At 46.8% G+C, this 18,420-nt stretch overlaps 1 long non-coding RNA gene across 1 annotated transcript in view; it reads right to left on the bottom strand.

The window, feature by feature from the left end:
- Nucleotides 1-8,364, bottom strand: part of LOC105492260 (uncharacterized) — a 65,948-nt gene extending 57,584 nt beyond the window's left edge. The window contains exon 1 of the long non-coding RNA XR_011616148.1: nt 8,115-8,364. This is a non-coding gene — a long non-coding RNA (uncharacterized lncRNA). The remainder of the gene's footprint in view (nt 1-8,114) is intronic.
- Between the last annotated feature and the right edge of the window lie 10,056 nt (nt 8,365-18,420).

The raw sequence follows: 18,420 nt of genomic DNA, 5'->3' as shown, positions 1-18,420 counted from the left end.
GAGGCAGGAGAATCGCTTGAACCCAGGAGGCGGAGGTTGCAGTGAGCTGAGATTGCGCCACTGCACTCCAGCCTGGTGACAGAGCAAGACTCCGTCTCAAAAAAAAAAAAAAAAAAAAGAAAAGAAAAGAAATGACGCTCATCTGCCTCCTTCTGTCATTCACTCATGAAACAGACACGTACTGTGCACCTAGCATCTACTACATGTTGGGCCCTTTACTAGGTGTGCGGGATCCATCAGTAAACAAAAGAGAAGAAAACTGTCCTGTGAAGTTCATAGTTATCAAAGGTGAGAGGGTCCAGGAAAGACAAAATTGATAGCCCCAAACCTGTGAGTAATAATTACACAGTTTGTTAGCAAGCTTGACGCCCAGCCCCCCAGTCCCAGAGTTGGCCCATTTGCAGACTGGGTTTGTCAGAGGGGTGAAGGATGGGAAAGACACTGGGCATGTCGTGGGCCTGTTCTTTCCCACAGTGGTTAAGAACTGGCTGCCTGAGAGCTGAAATCAGCCCTTGGGGGGTGTTTCGTCTGTCCTGCATAATATTTTCTGAAAATTCATGGATAACATTTTTAAAGCAAGAGATTTTGCTTAAAAATCTGATTTCCACCTTCTCTTTAGAAATGGGAAGATTCGGCATCATCCACATTTGCTCATGGCAGCAATTGACTGGAGTGGGTCAGCGTCTGCCCCTTCAGAGGAGGCTTGGGTTCTGCAGTTGGCCACTGTCCCCACCGCTCTCTACTGTCCCTGGTGCACCAAGCCCAGCCTGCCCTGCGGTGCCCATGTGGTCATTATGGGCACCTGCCCTGTGGCCTCTGCTTGTGTCCTTAGAGCTGGTTTCTGAATTTCCCTGTCCTTGCCCAAGTTGCTCTCCTTGTGGCTCCCCTGCTTCTGGTCACACCCTTTGCATGACAGCCTTTCCTCCTTTTGCGTCTACTGCCTCTTTTCCTGCCATTTTGTGGCTCTGTTACCACAATGCTCGAGGCGCTGCATCACTTAGTGAGAACAGACACGTCTAGCAGCGGAGCTGAAACCAGACCTCTTCCCTTTGCAAGTGTGAGGCACCCAGCCACTCCCTTCCTCTGCTGTCCAGCCCAATTTTAGCCTTGAAATCTTGTTTCCCTATTTAAAAAAATTAAATTATGCCTATGGAAGTGCTCTGTGAAGGTGACCCCAACGTTACACTATTATCAGTGCTCAGGCCTGGGTGAAGATTCAAAGTGGTTTCCTAGCTGAGCTGACCACACCTTTGCTGCTTTTTTTTCTTTCTCTCTCTCTAAGAGGGAAAGGAAACTGATGCTAGGGACCCAGTGGTGAATAACAGGTGCAGGAGAGCTAAAGTGGGGAAGGGGCCTGGGAGAGTCTCCACGGGGCTGAATGTGTTCCTGAGAAGTGAAGGTGAGGAGCACCTGGCAGGGGTGCTGGCCCCAGATGTGATCCTCATATCTATAAGATGGGGCCAGCAGTCAAGCACCAACCTGCAGATGGTGGAGTGCCCAGCAGCAGCACCCCACAGGAAGCTGGTGATGGGCCACTCCCACCTTCCTTTCTGTCTCTCAGAGTGCACCCTATCTACTCCTTTGCTAAAGAGGGGAAGATCTATGTATCAGATGCTGCTTGTGTGACACTTCAAGACGCCTCGGTCTCACCTCCCTCTCTAGACACTACTGCAGCACCCAGTTGTATGCAGGCTGCAATCACTTGGCACAGGTGCCATCTGGCAGCACGCACCTGGCACCATGCCCCATTGGTCTCACTTCCTGCTGAAGTTTCTTTCCCACCATCTCATGGGATATGCAGCACTCACACATGCACAACCTGGATGTTCATGTCCTTGACCAAAGAGCATTAACATCGAGGGGTCCTTGCTTCCCCCTTCCCTCCTCTGGTCGGCAGTTCTGATATGCATGTCCTAAGGTTTGCCAGAACGCCAGGGGATCAAGTTCAGTCATCCATATTGGTGACCAACAGCATAAAGCAGCTCTGCATGGGCCTTCCTGCCTTCTCTGTTTGTTGCCACTTGTCTTGCACACTTCCTCTCTGGTGTCACTTCCTTAATAAACTTCTTGATCAGAAGCCATTGTCTCAGGCTCTGCTTTGGGGAAACTTCACCTGCTTAGAGAACCTCCAAAGACACCTGAGATTCCAAGTTGGTGAAAGAACCATCCAATAATTCAGTAAATGCTTGCTGGCTCTGACACCAGGACCAGCACATGCTGAGTCTCAGAGATGCAACAACAGACAAGGGAATGAATGGGTTACAGATCCTGGCCTTGGCCTCGAGGAGCTCACAGTGCAGCGAGGAAAGGATTCATGATCCAACAGACACTTTGAAGGCTAAGAAATGCCAGAATCAGAAGAAACAGAGTGGGTACCCAATCCACTCTGCCCAGAAGAGGTGACACCTGAGCTGAGATCTGTCACTAGACCAGGACAAAATCCAAATCAGCTCTTCAGTTTTCAAAGTCCACCCTAGGAGGGCAGAAATCGGATACATGCAATGAATATAACTTACTGTGTCATCCCTTCTAGAATATACTAGCATCTGCTGATCTGCCTTCAAGAAAGCTCTCCCGAGAGTCTAACCAGAGCCTGCTTGCTCCAATTTGTCCATTTTCTCCTGCTCAGGCCTTGGAGATGGAGAGCAGCACGTTCCCAGACCTAAAAGAATAAAATGCAATCCCCAGACAGCCCCTCACAGCCAAGAGGTTCAGTGCTGACACTGAGCTACTCTTTTTCTCCTCTCTCTGCCACCATTTCTTCCACTGTTGTTTCCACCTGGTTCCATTCTCCTTGCTGGCCCAGACTTGGCACAGCACTGGAAGAGGACTTGGTCCCGAGGGAATCAGGACTGCAGGGGATGTGTCCCTTACGGGGAAAACCCTCAGTGTCCCAAAATAGATCACAGGCCTACCTGCCCTCATCACTACCTCCCTGCTCTCAAAATGCAGTCCCTTAGGTTCAGTGGCACTCAGAGGGGGTCCAGGCATGTTCTGACATCCCTAGGAATCCTCCCTCCAATTCTCAAAGCACTGTTGTTGGTTTTACTCTGCTTTAACTTCTGAAAAGAGCCATGAGCATAAAAATGAGCCACATAGACCTTTTCAGATGAAAGGGCAGAAACAGTCAAATGAGGTGTTGTCTTTCTGAACTGCACAAATATTTGGGAAGGGCCAGCTTAGGCTCACCTCTGACCTGGGAAGTGGGGAAGGGACCAAGCGGATGTTCCTCTAAATGGCTCCCCTTGGCCCCAGACATGGTTAGGATTTTCTGTGCTAAGGCATCTCCTGTGTTTTCATGGGGCCACCGTGCCTTGTCCCCAGGACCTACTGGGGGAGGGATATCTGCTTTACTTTTCTGAACTCTTGTTCTTACTCATTCTGGGAAATGTGGGTGCCAACTCTCTTAAGGGATGTGGGATTTGGCTCTTGGTTTCTGCTGAGAGCCAGCATTTCCTGGGACTGAAATCGGGCCAAGACCTCTGTGTGGCACAGCTAATCTCCTTCCTGTCCAGTTCTCAGACCCCCTAGGTGGTGGGGTCAGCAGGGTCAACTTCCTCCCTCTCTTGGCACTAGGGGAACTTGGCCGAGGACAAACCGAAGTCCGATGGCAGCTGGCCCAGCCAGCGTCAACCTGCTCCTTGGTGCAGATTCCCTGAGGAAGGAAGTCTGCTTCTGGGGATAGTGTAGCTGGGATATTTGGTTGGCAGCCAAGGGACCTGCGTTTTAATCCTAGCTCTACTATGACCTTGCTGTGTGATCTTGGGCAAGTCACTATCTCTTTCTGGGTCTCAACAGCTCCATATGTAAAATGAACATGCCAAGACATCTCTCATATTCCAAGACACTAACTGTGATTGCAGGGGAGAGAGAGAGAGAGAGAGAAAAGGAGAAAGAAAATGTATAGGTAAGCACAAGCTTTGGGGAGGAGCCTTCTGCAGCTCAGCAGCCTGGAGCATCCTTCTGAGCAAAGCAATGGATTCGGAATTCAAAGATCACGAAGATTCTTTATTGCTAAAGGGGAAAAGGTCCGAATATTGCTTAGCAAATTACCATCTGCTAGGGGCACCATTATGCCTTGACACAACCATTGGTCAGCAAATTGGTCACATTATTGGTTAGTAAATTTGAGGCTGCAGAATTATTTATTGGCAAATTAGAGATGGCAGAATTATTGGTTGGAGAGGCCAGAATTGCAGCGATTGGTTAGCAAATTAGAGATGCCTGTTTTGGTCTGTGAATAAATCACGGCTGGTCAGGGTATTGGAGGCCAAATTAGAGGTGGCCGGGTTATTTATGGCCAAGCCAGGAAAGCAAAAAGTGCATTTGCCAGGCAGAATGGGGGTCAGCCCTCAGTGTGTGGAGCTACTCTGTGAATGCACCTCCAGGTCGAAGTACTGTGGGCTGGATTCTTGTCCTGCAACTTCCAACTCCCATCTGCATCCCCTTGTTTCCAAAGAGAATTTAAAAGATGTTTGCAGTGCTGGGGCTGGTCAGCAGAATAGAGGCTTAAAGTCCAGCCCAAGAAAAGATACGATCAGAGTTGCTGGCTGGAAAGGAAGCTGGGTCCAGCTTAGGAACATGCCCTTCGAAGACAAGATTTCTCACTGTCCTTTGGCCCAGCCTAGGATGGGGTGCCATGGGGCATGAGAAGTCCCTGGCCTCAGGAGCCCAGGATCAAGTTGAAACCCTTCTTCTTTAGGGCTGTGTCCAGACACCAGTGGTCTGGGAAGGCCACTTCTTCTCTGGAAGTTTCCAGTGGTCTCACTCTTTTCTGAACTTTTCCTGTCTATGTCACTAACTACTCAGTTATATTCACCCTGCTTTCTAGTGGATTTTGCCTCTTGTTGAATTTTTCATAGCTCCTCTGCCAGATGAGAAGCTTTTTGAGGGCAGAACTCTTGCCTTGTTTCACTCATGGGGCCTGGCACTGGACTTGGCATGTGTATGTACATATGAAGGACACATGTATGTGTGTATAAATGGAGAGATGGATGAGGAATGGGTGGATGATGGATGGACGGATGGATAGATGGATGATAGATGGATGGGTGATGGATGGATAATGAGCAGATGAATAGATGAATGAATGAGAAATAGGTGGATGAGTGGATGGATGGATGAATGGATAGATAGTGTTTTTAAAGATTGCATAGAAGGGTAGATGATTGTTTTTGATGTTGTTTATAGAAAGCCAGGGATCCCACAGTGGAGTAACTTGGAGTTTCCGAGTTAGAAGAAATTTGAAGCCATGTAACTCACTCCCTCATATTCCCTAGGCCAAGTTTTTAAATAAAAAATTAAGAGAAATCATTGTCATGCTCACACATCTGGGACCATAAGGGAAAATAAGCCAAGATCTTCCAGTTAATGATCCCCTCTCATCCTCCATCTAGAGAACAAATTCTACAGAGAGCCCTGAAACCGTCTCAGAACTGAATGAAGATAATGGCATCACAGGGAGCTTAGGCCTCCATGGTCATCATAAGCTGAGTTTTATCTTTCTAAAGTGGCAGGACACTCACCTCATCACTTATTCTCACCTCATCCTGGAGAGCAATGTGGTGGGAACACTTCTCTTCATGTTATAGATGAGGAAACTGCAGGTCAGAGGGAAGGAGTAACTTGCCCAAAGGCCCACAGGGCTAGAATCCAGTTCTCCTGGACCCTGCCCCTGGCAACCCACCACCAGGCAACTGGCCTGCCCCTCTTCCCCCTTCCCAGTCCTCAATGCTGGCGTGCACACTCCGATGTTAGTATTCATCTCATTACTTGCATTGCAATTTCCTTATTTTATCTTTTTTTTTTTCTCTCTCTCCCCAACTAGATTATAAACATCTGACAGCAAGGACCATGTCAAGCATCTGTCCCCAGTGAATAGATTCAGGTCAGCACAGTCTCGGTGTTAGCTGAGTAATGAAAACTAAAAGATGATACAATTGTGTCCTACCAACTCAACACAAATACCTCACCTTTGCGGTTTTTAACTTTTCAAAGTTATCCAGTTATCTCATGTATTCCCCAGAAAGGCACCCTGGTGTCATGCAACACTGGTTATTCTGTTAGCCCTCCTCCTGGACTTGTTCTCTGCTCTGTTCTCGGCCTTGAGGTTAATTGTTGGGGACCACATATCCAGCCTCCTTACCCTCTGGCTTCTGGTCAGGCTTGGCTGATAAAGCAGGAGATGAGCAGGTGAGCAGAGAGATAAGGTGGATAATTTCTCCCTGGGTCCCTCCTTGCTTTATTGTTGTGTCTCTGCTAGGAGCTGAATCCTTGCATGGTGACACCTCCCACCAGGTGGCCCTTCCTGCAATTCTAGTTCTCACAGGGAAGCACTACTTTCTCTTCTCCCCTTCAGCCCTAGGGGTGACAACACGGCAAAGCTCTGGGTATGGTGAGCAGTCCAGCACATCCCTTGCTGACTCATTTCACCCTGCAGACACCTCTGCTACTCTCTTGGTCGATGTCAGCTCATTTGCATCATTGGTTGGTGGACAGGCAAGCCCTGGAAACAGATGCCAACATTTGACTTCCTCCTCCCAAGACTCAGCTCTGACAACAGAGGTGTTGATCACATCCCACCCACTTCTTTCCATCTTAGTCTTAACAACCCTTCTCTCTTGGGGAGAATGCGCTTCTATTTCTCAGCTTCCTCCACCCTCGACAACCACCAGCAGCCACTCATCTATGCATTGTGATTGGGTCATGATAAACCTCAGCCTGTGACCTCCAGCTAAGGATGTCCTCCTATGTCCCATTTCTTATCTCTTAGATGGGGAAAGCATCACTATCATGAGGAATAAATGAAACAATGTAAGTTTAGTGTCTGCTGCATGGAAGGCACTCAATAAATGGGAGATGTATTATCACTTTAGTGATAACCATCCCCTTAGTGTTGAACATTTCAGTTATTTCACCTTTTCAGTACCACAAAGAATGCTCTGATGAACATCTTTGTAGATAAAACAATTTTCATGTTTAGTACAGATTGAGTACCTCTTCTTTTTTTTTTTTTTTTTTTTTGACAGAGTCTTGTTCTCTGTTGCCTGAGTTAGAGTGCAGTGGTGTGATCTCAGCTTACTGCAACTTCTGCCTCCTGGGTTCAAGAAGTTCTCCCGCCTCAGCCTCCCGAGTAGCTGGGATTACAGGTGCCCACCACCACTCCTGGCTAATTTTTGTATTTTTAGTAGAGACGGAGTTTTGCCATGTTGTCCAGACTGGCCTTGAACTCCTGACCTCAGGTGAGCTGCCCACCTTGGCCTCCCAAAGTGCTGGGATTACAGGTGTGAGCCACTGCGCCCTGCCCAGGTTGAGTACCTCTAATATGAAAATTCAAAATCCGAAATGCTCCAAACTTTGAAACATTTAGAGTGCCAACATGATGCTCAAAGGAAATGCTCAGTGGAGCCCTTCAGGTTACAAATTTGAGATCCTCAACTGGTAAGTGTAATGCCAGTATTTGAAAATCAATCAATCAAACAAACAAACAAAAAAACCTGGAATCCAAATCATTTTTGGTCCCAAGCATTTCAGGTAAGGGATACTCAACCTGTGTTATTTCCTTAGGACTAATTCTCGGCTCCAGTTAAACTGATAGGCTGAGTCGAAAGGTATGATGTTGGTAATTTTGCAAATACAACCAAATCAGTCTTTCAAAACTGCCTCACTGAGTGGGTTTGTTTATTTGTTGACCAAGCCTCACTCAGTGGTGCAATCTCAGCTCACTTCAACCTCCACCTCCTGGGTTCAAGGGACTCTCCTGCCTCAGCCTCCTGAGTAGCTGGGATCGCAGGTGTGCGCCACCACGCCCAGCTAATTTTTGTACTTTTAGTACAGATGGGGTTTCACCATGTTGGCCAGGCTGTTCTCGAACTCCTGGCCTCAAGGGATCTGCCTGCCTCGGCCTCCTAAAGTGCTAGGATAACAGGTCTGAGCCACCGTGCCTGGCCTGAATGGGTTTTAATTGTAGCAGCCACCATGTATTAAGTGCTTACCGTGTGCCTGGCACTGTGCTAAGCACTTTTTGTGGACTGAGCCTCCCCTGCGAGGTAGGTAGTTCATTATCTCTGATTTACAGAACTGAAAACTGAAGTGAGAGCAGTTTGATGACTTACCCTAGGTCTCAAAGTCTCACAATGGAACAACTGGAGGTTGAAATTCAGATCCGCCTGACTCCAAAGCCTCTCCTTTCAACTGCTTGCTGCCCTGTGGCTTTGCTGTAGTGACCTGGTCCAGCCCGCTCTCCCTGGCACCTGCCCTCTGCACCAATACCTGGGCACAGTGCTCTTCACATGCCCCACCTAGTTGTGGGCAGAGGCCATGCTGGCTCAGATACAGCTGGAGTGGGGAAGCAGGAACTCTCTCCATGCTTCTCCATTCCAGGGTACTTCGGAATCTTACAGCTCAAGGGACATCAGGGAAAAACAGCTTCTTAGAGAGTTAGAACCAGGAGGGCCTTTGCAGTGCCCTGAGGAAAAGATTTTCATGCATGGGGAACCTCCTGGCATTCCCTGGCAGCTTTCCAAGCTAAGCCCCACCCCTTCTGAAGTTGGATAGGCCAGGGCCAAGGAAGCCCTGTGGCCTGAGGACTCCCTGCTTTGGGTGGCCTAGGGGTACAGGGCAAACAGGTTGCCCTACATAACTATATTATATACTATATAGTATATATATACTATATATACTATATGCCTTTCTTTACTGCATCAGATTTGCGATGTTCTGTAGAAAGGCTCACTGTGTAGATCTGGCCACCAAATCCTTGCAAACCCAAATTGTCCATAGGAGCCTAAATCTACCATGTCCAGTGCCTGGAGCTCCGAGGGGGGAGACCATGGGAGGCTCAGAGCAGTGACTCAACAGAGAAAGAGCCCTGGCTTTTCAGGCTGGAAGTGCTCCCCCGGAAGCCTCACCCAGGCAACCTCCACTGGGATCTCAGGGCCTTCCAGAGATGCCTTGGCTTCCTGCCTCACTGGCTCGGAGGAGAAGCAACAGGAGCTGCACTGGAGGATCCAGAGAAAAAGTCAATTACTGGGTCACAAATCCAGCTGGGGTAGGAAGCGCAGTCCGTAACTCTGTTCTTTTTCTAGGCTTGGCCGGGTATGTAGGGCAAGGCCGGGCGGGCTTTCCCAGAGCAGCCGGGTGCTGGACATTGACTGTCTGGTGCAACTTTCTGTCACCTTCTCCCACCCGCAGACCTACTGTTGAGAACCAGCCCAGGCATCACTGCAGGAGCCACAGTCTGGGTCCGAATCCATGACGATCTGTAACATGATCCTAGATGTACTGTGTTTGATCTGTGCAGAGTTCAGAAAAATAAGAAATCATGGCCAACCTTTAAGCATTAGAAACAGGTTCATCTGGATTTCTGACTGCTGTTACAAAAAGCCAGACTTGTCCACCCCAGGCACACGCCCTCATGGCAACAGACGTTGGGAACCGAGTAGCAGAAGCTCCCTATAGACAGGGCTTGAACGCTCCCACCAACCACAGTCCCCCCGACACTCTCATCTCTGGACTCGACCAGTTTCTCCCACTGAGGGGCCCTGCCCAGCATTGGGAGGCATTCTACCATCTGACCTCAGCTATATACTAGGGTGACTGAGAGCTGGCCCTGCCTTCAAGGGGACCGATGCTTGACACGCATCTCTACTATCAGGCAACCCATGGGAAGTGCCATCAGGGCAGGGCAGGAGCACAGACAAAGTGCTGCAAAGTGCTGAGCAGGCTGTGGAATGAGCATTCATACAAAGGGGTCAAGGCAGATCTCATGGAGGAGGGGCGCTAAGCCATGCATTCGGTGACGGTTACAAGGTCAATGGCTGCGCAAGGGAAGCAGTTTCCCAGAAGCCAATAGATACTGGAGTTGGCAGGACCTTTTAGGATAATAAGTCTATGAGGCTAGACGGGGAATGTAAAGGGTCAGGGGACAGACCAGTGATCCACTGTAGGAGAGGTCCTGTGGCTTATAAGCTCTAGCCTTCAGACTATATCTTACTTTGGTCAGAAAAACCTGGATTTTAACCTGGTTCTGCTACTTTCTACATATACAACTTATTCAACTTCTTGACTTCTAATTTTGCATCTGTAAGAGAACTATAATATACCCATCTGTATTGGTTGGCTCAGGCTGCCATAACAAAATACTATAAGCTGAGTGACTCGAACAGAAATGTGTTCTCTCATAATGGTTCTGAAGGCTCCAAGTTCAAGGTGCCAGCAGGTTTCATTCTGAGGCCTCTTCTCTTAGGTAGAACTGCTATCTCATTGGGTGCTCACATGATCTCTTTGTGTGCACTATCTCTCTCTTTTAAATACCTGTCAGAGCAGGGTCCCAACCTAATAAACTCATTTAACCTTAATTACTTCCTTGGGAGCTTTATCTCCAAATACAGTCACACATGAATTTTGGAGAGACTCAATTCAGTTCATGGCACCGTCTAATAATTGATGATGGGGATTTAACTGGATCAATATGTAAAGCACCCAGAACATGTTTAGGGCAGAAGCATCAGGATAATAGGGACTGGTGGGGAGTGGGGTGAAGTGGAGAGTACGTGGCCTACACAGCATAAAGCCTAAAGACCAGCTCTACTCAGATCCAACCAATGGTGCTCCCATTGTGGCCACAGCTTTGATTTTTTTCAAGAAGGCTGGAAATTCAGACTTTTACATGAAATTCATAAAATTTAAATATTGGCTCAAATACTCTTAAGCACTGAACAGGTCTAAGAAGAAGGCATGTGCTACCTGGATACAGTCTATTGGTTGTCTCTTTGCAATGTCATGCTTGGTATATAGAAGATGCTTGATAAGCATTACTTCTTTTTTCCTAAAGAAGAGAAGCATTTACATGTCACTTGCTTTCCTTTGCATCATTATTCTGGAAAGAAGCCATCCCTCTGTGAGGCAGGGCAGGACCCCCCATAACACGGACCCCAGACTCCTCTCATTAAAATCTCTTTTTCTGTGGCTACTGTATGGACTGAAGTCTCAGCATTAATACCCCTTTGTCCCACAAAGCACTTTGGTTGGTGAGGTTTCACTGGTGCCAAGCTGGCCCTGGAGTTTACCTGGGGCATGGGCTGCAGAGTGGGCCACCGCATCACAGGACAACAGATATTTTGGTTTTCAGACATTGAACACAGAACGTGAAGCACAGAGATGGCGTCCCTACAGCACGATTAGAGGCTGGAGCCCTTTAGAAAACACCGCCAAGGAAAGGCTTACCAGTCTTTGGAATAACCAAGAACAGTTAAGAACAGGGATGCACAGCTTCCGACAGGAGGTTGCTTGCTCTGCTCCTTGTCATCTCACCCACCCTCCACTTCTCCCAACCTCAGTACCACACGTTAGATGGGCAGTCTTGAGCTGATGGTCCTTTAAGGAATGAGAATATCAGAACAATTCCTAGAGAGGTGATGTCATGTGGAGATAGGCCAGCAGAGGGATGCCAGGTAACATATAGGGTTTTCAGGTAAATATAAATCTCAGATAAACAGTCAATAATTGTTTAACATAAGAAGGTCCCCAATATTGCATGGGACATACTTATACTTAAAAAATCCATTGTTTATCTGAAATTCAAATTTAACTGTTTTTCCTGTATTTATTTTTGCTAAATCTTGGCTAACCTTCAGCTAGTGAGTGAGGTGCAAAACAGAGAGTGGAAAGCAAGAATTTGGATATAAGAGACGAGTAGATGAGACATAAGAATCCTTCAAGATATTGAGGGTTATGCTAGCTTTCTCACCAATGAGAGAACGAATAATTCAATCAATTGTAATTAAATCTCAAAGGAAAGATGACCATCAGCTCGTAGTTGTTTCTCCAAAGATGAATAAAACTTTGTTCAAGTTCAAAAGTGAGCCACACCTTCCAGGAACAGGCAGTCCAGTGGGGAAGGCATCCGACAACGACAGCGCAGACAACATGAGAGACATCTAGATTCTCTGGGGGAAACAAAGGGGGCTATAGGAGCCCATGGGGGGTCCCAAACCAGCCTGGGGCACCTTCAGGCTGAGTCCTGTAAGATGAGGAGATGAGTTGGGCATGTGAGTTCTTCCAGTCAGCAAAGGAGACTTCTCATTCCCATGTCACAGAACAAATCGAGGTCCAGACAAGTTACAGGATCAGCCCAAGGTCCCACCCCTAATAAGTGGCCTGGAAGTGCCTATTGGTTGTCCTGGTTTTGAACCATAAAGCCTGGTTCCTCTTTAAAAAGCTTATGGCGAGCTGGGTGCGGCAGCTCACGCCTGTAATCCCCGCACTTTAGGAGGCTGAGGCAGGCGAATTGCCTGAGGTCAGGAGTTCAAGACAAGCCTGGCCAACATGGTGAAACCTCATCTCTACCAAAAATATGAAAATTAGCCAGGGAATGGTGGCTTGTGCCTGTAATCCCAGCTACTCGGGAGGCTGAGACAGGAGAATCTCTTGAACCCAGGAGGCGAAGGTTGCAGTGAGCTGAGATCATGCCATTGCACTACAGCCTGGGTGACAAGAAACTCTGTCTCAAAAAAAAATAAAAAGAAAAAAGAAAAAAAGAAAAAGAAGAAAAAAAAAAGGCCTGCAGAAGTTTCCTGACATACACAGTTTGATAATAAAGAGAAACTAAGAGAGACAGGTAGTGTATTTCTTGGAGATCCTTGCTAGGTACAGTTGAGCTGGAATAAAATAAAGTCACGGACGTGAGAGGATGGGCAATGTACACTGTAAAGTGCAGTGCCAGCCCAAAAGAGGACTATGCATAGCAGCCTTCTACCTACAGGGTCAACACGCCGGAACAACGCTTCCACATCTACCCCTCCTACCCCTAGCTCTGGTCCCAGAATATTTTGTCCAGAAAGAGAAAATGAGGAGATGTGGTGTTTACTTCTGAAACCAAGGATGAGCCAGACAGTATTGTGCCAGGGCGAGCCTATAGATGCTGAGGCCCCGCCACCAACCTTGAATCCTTCTCAGCCACCTATCAGGCAGCGGCACTTTGCCTCATCTCTCCTGACCTCTGCTTTCCTGTCTGTACGGTCAGCATAATGATAGTTCTCGGCTCACGGATGTTGAGTTAAATGAATTAATACACGTTAAGAACTTACAACACTGTGGGCACATTTTCAGCACAATTTAAGTGCTAGCATCTATGTCTCGAGTTCTTGATTTATTTTTACAAGACACAGGAACAAACATGAAGTAGGAGTTTTCTCATCTATCGGAATGAAACATCCAAAACCATCAGTCTCCAGTCACAGAAATATCCACAACTAACCCAAAATGTTCAGAATTTCAGGCTCCAGGACCAGGCAGGGGATAGAGAATTTCGCTCCTGGGTAGACTTCAGGCAATCCCGAAGTCATACCGTGTAGGCCTTGACAATGTTTCCCCATGCCCCTCATCACTCGGATATTTGGAAATGGTGAGTCCTTCAGAAGGGATCCAGCACAGTGACTGGGCTGGAAAGGGTGTTTCCAGTTAGGGAGTTTTCCCACAGGCAATAGCTCCTTGGTCACCAGAAGGTAGAAAGCTCCCCCAGACATTCAATGACTTTGAGCCCCACAAGACGGACCATTCCAAAACCTTCTAGGTCTGGGTGTGTGTGCACGTGCACTGTGAGTAGGCTGGAGGAATACTGAAATTCTCTAAACGTTCATCAGAGTGGACCCCAGGCCCATTGCTCACTGCCTGTCTCAAAGGAATTGCATGCTCACCCCGCAGTTACCTGCCACCTGCCACTAGGGCCACTGGCTGCAGACTGGACACGCAGCTAGTCCAAGGCTTCTCCTAGATTCTGGCTGAACTTCTCTCCCAGGCAGTGTGAAGGAGCCCAACAGGTGTTTTCATGATTTTTCCCTCTCTTTTTCTTTCTTCTCCCTTTTCTTTACACTAAGTTTGCTCTCTGGGTGGGTTTCTCTGCTTGCTGTCTCACAGCCTAATGATTATTACATGAAAAACTGGCTTCTTGCACCTAAGAGAGATGCTCTTTTACTCCAGTAACTAGGAATTTTCAATGGTAGTCACTGAGCAATTATACACTACGATTTACACTAGATCTTCCAGCCTGCTCTTTGACAAAATGAGTCCCTATTATTATTCGTGAGGCAATAATCAAATGCCTAAAATAGGCTGATAGAAGATCTCTGAACCACAGGAACGGGTTATTACTGGAAGCTATGATACAGTTCAGAAACAGGTTTCCAGAAAAATATGCAACTACACACAAATATTCTTTTCTTTCTTTCTTTCTTTCTTTCTTTCTTTCTTTCTTTCTTTCTTTCTTTCTTTCTTTCTTTCTTTCTTTCTTTCTTTCTTTCTTTCTTTCTTTCGGCCAGGGAGAAGCCATGCAGTTCAGAAAAGGAAAAGGGTGTGGGGGTTGGGGGGTGGGAAACCACAGACCTATCAAGTTTATAGTTCCTAACTCATTGCAAAGCCTCCAAGGTCTAACTCGTTCTCTGGGGTCTTTTATGCAAAAAGGCAATTTGCTGGGCACTGGTTGAACTTCATTGCCCAGGAAACCACTTGAAGGAGTCAGAAATTCTGTTGCATCACACACCGTTTTGCAAACTCCTAGATCCTTTCATCTTCCTGGCTTGTTCTGTACACTCTAACTTATAAATGTGAATCCCAAACTTCCACCATTTTTCTTTGTGTACTATCCTCACAATTTTCTTCATATCCACGTGCCTCCTGTACTATAATACTGAATTTTTTTGAAGACGCTTGTTCTGAATAAATAAAACTTTAAATTCATTGATTGGAGTCAGCAACTCTATGACATTGCTATAAATGGGAAATCAGTCTCCTTCCTCACTACTTGAAGGCACAGGTTGCTTCTGTCCCAGCCTGCTGCCATCTCTGCAGACAAGCCCTCTGCCCCTGTTTCTGTGCCTGGGGGATTCTCAGGCTGCCCACTTTTAGCTCCCCAGTCTGCCCCAGGATTTCAAGGTGGGATGGAGGGGCAGCTCTGCATTGGGCAGTGAGAATCACCACCTTCCATGGCCAGATGGCAGCAATATAAGCCTATTTTAGGCATTTGATTATTGCCAGATGGGAGTATGTGTGTGTGCCTTAGATTTCTGTTAATTAATATGCTTTTTCATTAAGCCCAAGGAGGTCTGTATCTTCTGAAAGTGACCCAGCTTTCTGTTAGGTTCCTCTTTCCTAATGTTTCACAGACAGCAAATTTAGCTCACTCTGTCTTCCATCACCTTCCTCCGGTACAGTGGATGCAGAGGGTCCATCTGCCCAATTCACTATTTCAGTACTTTGTTATTTCCTCTTTCTTGGTCTAGAACACTCCAGGGAGGAATCCACATCCAAACTGAGTCTTCTCACTGCTCTTTGGAAGAGTTTGAGCTTGTTGAGAGAATCCCAAAGAAGAACTTCTTTGGTTTCTATTGGCTGAGAAATTGGAAGCACAATTGACAGAGGCTTAGGAACTAGGACAGAAGGGGCTGCCATCTTCATCCAGCCTTTGCAACAAAACTGCACCTTGCAGGGTCCAAATACTTAGAGAACATTTAACACACAATTTCTTATTTTCTTCACAGGAATGCAGGATCTCAGCACACACTCTTCCAGCTTTATGGCAGGCTTTCAATTCCAGCTGCACTGTTCAGGGAAATATTTGTCCTCCCTGAATCTCAATTTCCTCTCTGTAAAATGGACAAAATGAGGATGGCTGTGCTCCTATACCCCACCCAAGGGACTGAGGGAGGAAGGGTACATGAAGCTCCCAGCCTAGTCCTGGCACACAATGTGGGCTTCCTCTTTCCAAACAGCAAGCCACATGCCACAGACCTCCACTCCCCACTAGGCTAGCTTGGACCAGCCACTGGAAAAGCCTATCAGTCTCCAACTTTCCTTGACAAAGTTCAAGCATGCACCTAGCATGACCCTTTCCCAGTGGCCCTGTGTTTGTGAGCAGAATGTTGTCTATTCCCAAGGGCTGACCCAGGTCAACCTCACCTTGGCATTTTCCCAGAGGTCCTAACTTCTGGGGTTGAATTTTCACAGGCTATTTCCCTTGTCCATAGTGAGGAATGTCCTTTTGCAGCCCTCACCCCCTACCTCCAGCCCTCCCTGGCAGAACTTTCCCATTACAACTCTTACAGCAGAGGAGGAGGAGCCAGACCTAGGTCTCCACCAGCCCATGGGAGCTTGCTGACATCCCTAGAGTCTCCCAGATCTACATGCTCAATAGTTGTGAGTATTGAGCATACTCAATGAATATAGCATACTCAATGTTGCTAGTATGCAGCTTTGGAGAAAGTACTAGATGGTCTTAGTGATTTTGCCGTGGTCTTAGGCAAATGAGTTTGCTTCCTTTCTAGATTTTTCGTTTCTTTTTTTCTTTTTTCTTTTTTTTTCAGAAGGAGTCTCGCTCTGTTGCCCAGGCTGGAGTGCAGTGGGGTGATCTCGGCTCACCGCAACCTCTGCCTCCCGGGTTCAAGCGATTCTCCTGCCTCAACCTCCTGAGTAGCTGGGATTATGGGTGTGTGTCACCACACCTGGCTAATTTTTGTGTTTTTAGTAGAGACTGGGGTTTCACCATGTTGATCAGGCTGGTCTCGAACTCCTGACCTCAGGTGATCTGACTGCCTTGGCCTTCCAAAGTGCTGGGATTACAGGCATGAGCCACCTCGCCTGGCCTCTTTCTTATTTTATAAGGATATTAATCCTATCATAAATTTCTCAGCCTCAAGATCAAATCTAACCTTATTTATCTCCTTTGGGAACAATTTATCTCCTTTGGGAGATAAATAAGTTGGAAAACCATGGCTAGGAGGTCAACTGTGACCAACTGCCTGTTTTTGCAAATAAAGTTTTATTGAAACACAGCCATGCTTATTCATTACATATGGCATATCGCTGCTTTCATGCTACAAAGGGAGAGTTGAAGAGCTGCAACAGAGATTGTACAGCCTGCAATGTAGAAAATATTTTCTACCTGGCTCTTTCCAGAAAGAAAGCCAACCCCTGGGTTATATGTGTATGATACCTGCCCATTTCCATATATGTCCTCATATGGCCAAAGGGGCAAATAAGCTCCCTCAGGCCCCTTTCATGAGGGCACTGATCCCATCCATGATGGTGGATCCCTCATGACTTAATCCCCTCCAAAAGGCTCATCTCTTAACATTATCATGTTGGGGATTTGATTTCAACATATAAATTTATGGGGTACACATACATCATAGGTTTCGACATATGAGCTATGGGGGTTTACAGACATAACAGTGACTGCCTATAAGCCAGGAAGAGGCCCTCACCAGACACCAAATCTGCCGCACCTTGATCTTGAACTTACAGCCTCTAGGACTCTGAGAAGTACGCGTTTGTTGTTTAAGCCATCTAGTCTATGGTGTGCTGTTACACCAGCCCACACCAAGGAGAACACTAATCCCTGGCATAACCCAGTGAATTATCACAAAATGAGCACACCTGTGTGACCACTGCTCAGCTCAAGAAATAAAAGGTTATAGCATCCCAAGAGCCCATGTGTGCGCCTTCTCATCCACTAGACTCAATTTACTTCTGATGGACTCCAACATTTTTTCTTATAATTTTTGATTTCTTATATCTCACCGTTTTTCTTTTAATTTAAATGTTAATCTTATTTGATTGATTAGTTAGACATTATCATTTAGGACAGTGGTTTTCCTACTTTCTAGAAACAGCAGAAACCTGTCTTCAAGTGAAACACTCTGTGACCCCCCAGGATGTATTGTGTGTAAAAAGCAGAGCTCTGAGTGCACAGGAAGCAGAGACTTGGAGCGTATCCATTCCTCATCTTTTCTGTATTTGGGGCCTAATTGGTAACCACTGAGGCATGTCTGGGAACTCTGAGGGTTTCTCTGAACCCAGTTTGAAAACCACTCCTTGAAACATGCATGACTATCCCAATTAAGATAGATGTTTAATCTATAATTCACATATTCTTCTAAGATAATACCTATTCTTCTCCATGACCCTTGGGATGAGCCAGGGCTCTGAAGTGGTAGTAACGACAGGTTAGTGGTGTCAGGTGGGCACATGGGCTCACTGATTCATGAGCATGAGTGATACACCCCCTGCCAACCTTCCAGAAGCACCTGGGGGTGTGGAGCTCTGCAGAGGGCTGGGTCCTGCATCATCAGGAGGAAGCAGAACATGGGTAATGGCTGAGGAGGTGACCTCAGCTGGGAGGACCTGGGCAATACAAGTTACAGAAACATTCTTGGTTATAACAAATATATCTAAGAGTAGAAGACACCTATTTTATTTTCTGTTCCATTTCTTTATTGATCAAGCAGTGCCCTTAGGATTCCAGGCAACTTGTGGTCTTTTCCCTCCTCTAGGATTTAGACCCCTCATTCAGAGAAAAGGTGAGGGTAAAGGTTAGGCTCTGGAGGAATTGGCTTAGGAATCATTAACTGAAGGCCACAAGGAAGC

Source organism: Macaca nemestrina, chromosome 18 (assembly GCF_043159975.1).
Source record: "Macaca nemestrina isolate mMacNem1 chromosome 18, mMacNem.hap1, whole genome shotgun sequence".
In the NCBI taxonomy this organism is placed as follows: domain Eukaryota; kingdom Metazoa; phylum Chordata; class Mammalia; order Primates; family Cercopithecidae; genus Macaca; species Macaca nemestrina.
Note: the sequence above shows the minus strand (reverse complement) of the source record. Positions and strands in the feature narration are given on the sequence as shown.